The sequence below is a fragment of the Sinocyclocheilus grahami genome, unplaced genomic scaffold (assembly GCF_001515645.1).
Source record: "Sinocyclocheilus grahami isolate Dianchi unplaced genomic scaffold, SAMN03320097.WGS_v1.1 scaffold460.1, whole genome shotgun sequence".
NCBI classification, from domain to species: Eukaryota; Metazoa; Chordata; class Actinopteri; order Cypriniformes; family Cyprinidae; genus Sinocyclocheilus; species Sinocyclocheilus grahami.
This window is the reverse complement of record NW_015505639.1, coordinates 653114-656382: the sequence shown is the minus strand read 5'-3', so window position 1 is coordinate 656382 and position 3269 is coordinate 653114. Positions and strand designations below refer to the sequence as shown.

The following is a 3269-nucleotide window of genomic DNA, read 5'->3' as shown; positions in this document are numbered from 1 at the left end:
TATATATATATATATTGCATATTGGAAGAACTGATTGTTGCTAAGCAACACTACACCCCATGCATTCCATAATTACTCTGAAAGCAATTAGCTACAGCTTTTGTTAGGTGTAAGTTGAATAGTTTTCACTGTACTTTTTAATCTAACTTTCAATCTTCTTCCAGAAAGCTAAAAATATAACACACTTTATAATTCATATCTCCTATATCCTCTTTTGTATTTTTTTCCTGAGGTTTATGTTGGATTTGATATCAGTCATGGGTATCAGCGTCTCTCTGGTTTAGAACAGGAGTTTTTTTCCACGCTTGAATAAGTTTTGAGAGATGAAATGTGCGCAGAGCCCTTGGAATTTATGTAAGACAGGCGGCTCACCACCAAACCATTTCACTCCCTTAACTCGACCAGAGCGATTCAATGGACAACCTGTAATGTCCTTCTGATGAAAACCAGAAGCTCCATCATCTCACAGGTGTGACACGACCGGCCCTGAGCCAGACGTGAAAAGATGAGATGAGTTTTCAATATAGTGCAAAAGATTTCCAATACAACTCCCAGAGATGAACAACATTAGGCCCAGAATATCTCCTCCTTACACAAGATTAGACACGAGCACAAAAGCACAAGTGATGTTTCATTTTCTTAATTGCATTGTTTGTGTTTATGGTGACACTGATCGTGTTTACCCCGGAACAAAGTAAAAATGAACAAAGGCTTTGTTCAGATACCTGGATGACCCAAAGTCAATTACGCTTTGCAAATGAGACGGGCAGGAATCAGCAGTGAGATTTACACAGAATAAAAGATCAGCGTCTAATGCGAGGCTCTTTGCATTATGTGTCTATTTGTGGAGCTCAGTCTCAAATGTTGTCATTCTAACTATACAGGTGCATCTCATTAAATTAGAATGTTGTGGAAAAGTTCATTTATTTCAGTAATTCAGCTCAAATTGTGAAACTCGTGTATTAAATTAATTCAATGCACACAGACTGAAGTAGTTTAAGTCTTTGGTTCTTTTAATTGTGATGATTTTGGCTCACATTTAAAAAAAAAACCCCACCAATTCACTATCTCAACAAATTAGAATACTTCATAAGACCAATAAAAACATTTTTAGTGAATTGTTGGCCTTCTGGAACGTGTGTTAATTTACTGTACATGTACTCAATACTTGGTAGGGGCTCCTTTTGCTTTAATTACTGCCTCAATTCGGCGTGGCATGGAGGTGATCAGTTTGTGGCACTGCTGAGGTGGTATGGAAGCCCAGGTTTCTTTGACAGTGGCCTTCAGCTCATCTGCATTTTTTGGTCTCTTGTTTCTCATTTTCCTCTTGACAATACCCCATAGATCCTCTATGGGGTTCAGGTCTGGTGAGTTTGCTGGCCAGTCAAGCACACCAACACTGCTCATTTAACCAACTTTTGGCAGTGTGGGCAGGTGCCAAATCCTGCTGGAAAATGAAATCAGCATCTTCAAAAAGCTGGTCAGCAGAAGGAAGCATGAAGTGCTCCAAAATTTCTTGGTAAACGGGTGCAGTGACATTGGTTTTCAAAAAACACAATGGACCAACACCAGCAGATGACATTGCACCCCAAATCATCACAGACTGTGGAAACTTAACACTGGACTTCAAGCAACTTGGGCTATGAGCTTCTCCACCCTTCCTCCAGACTCTAGGACCTTGGTTTCCAAATGAAATACAAAACTTGCTCTCATCTGAAAAGAGGACTTTGGACCACTGGGCAACAGTTTTGTTAACATGCTTGGATACAGCACTCTGTGAACAGCCAGCTTCTTTGGCAATTAATGTTTGTGGCTTACCCTCCTTGTGAAGGGTGTCAATGATTGTCTTCTGGACAACTGTCAGATCAGCAGTCTTCCCCATGATTGTGTAGCCTAGTGAACCAAACTGAGAGACCATTTTGAAGGCTCAGGAAACCTTTGCAGGTGTTTTGAGTTGATTAGCTGATTGGCATGTCACCATATTCTAATTTGTTGAGATAGTGAATTGGTGGGTTTTTGTTAAATGTGAGCCAAAATCATCACAATTAAAAGAACCAAAGACTTCAACTACTTCAGTCTGTGTGCAATGAATTTATTTAATACACGAGTTTCACAATTTGAGTTGAATTACTGAAATAAACTTTTCCACGACATTCTAACTTATTGAGATGCACCTGTACATAATGATAGTTTGTGATTTATTTATTTTATATGGAAGCTTATTTCCATCACAAGATAAAAATAAATAAAATAAAACTCACAATTACCTTTTTATTTTATTTTTTTTTCAAAGTAGGCATCATAATCTTTTCGTCTGAAAGTGACAGCATTTTCTGCACATGACAATGAACAAAACATATATGCCATTGTGTCAGATTCCTGAAAAATTACTCTTATGAACTGGTTCTTTTTAATGAGTTAGTTAAAATGATTCACGAAACTCGCTCGTAAATCAGTGCTTTCAGTCAGTGAATTGTTTATAGCCATTGCTGAGTTCATAGCCAGCGTTCCATGCGTGCGAGAATGAACAAAAAACTTTCCATAATGACCGATTCCTGGAAAATGACTCTTATGAACCGATTCATTTTAATAGGTCAGTAAAAACAATTCACAAAACAGCCGCAAACCCGTTTGTGATTTAATGGTTTCAGTGAATGAATTGTTCATAGCTCATAACCAGCATTTCCTGTGAATGACAGTGAATAAAGCACGATCCGTAATGTCTGATTCCTGAAAAATGACTTTAATGAACTGCTTCTTTTTAATGGTTCAGTCAAAAAAAAATTCACTAAACATTTGCTCATGATTTAGTGCTTTCAGTCACAACTGACTCCTTACTGAAGCCTGAGTCCTCTTTGGTTATGTCCGACTCAAGTTTAATGTCTTTCTATTGAGTTCTTTCATGTGAACAGCGTAGTCCGGTTCTTTTAGTGCATCAACAAACAAGTTATGACCAGTGTAGTCTGATTCCCCAATGAATCACTTACCATTTTGAATCAGTCTGTCAAATCATTTACTGAACGGAATCAATCAGGGCTGTGTTTTTTAAAAGCATCGTAAGCCTAAAAATAGATCATTACTACTGGCACTGTTTGAAGAATACGATGTATTAGCAGCTATAGCCTAATATTTATATATCTATACTGTATTTCTAAGCTAAACGTTATGTGTTGTATGTGTGAAAGTCTTGCAGAAACAGTTTAGCAAAGTTTTAGATTCAGTCGTTTGTTCACGATAACAATAGTCTCATCGGTTGTTTATTGAGAAAG

The 3269-nt window shown here is 37.6% G+C and overlaps 1 long non-coding RNA gene across 1 annotated transcript in view; it reads left to right on the top strand.

Moving 5' to 3' along the window:
• The window catches only part of LOC107552886 (uncharacterized), a 20599-nt gene that overhangs the window by 897 nt on the left and 16433 nt on the right, over window positions 1-3269 (top strand). The gene's annotated exons all lie outside the window — the stretch shown is intronic.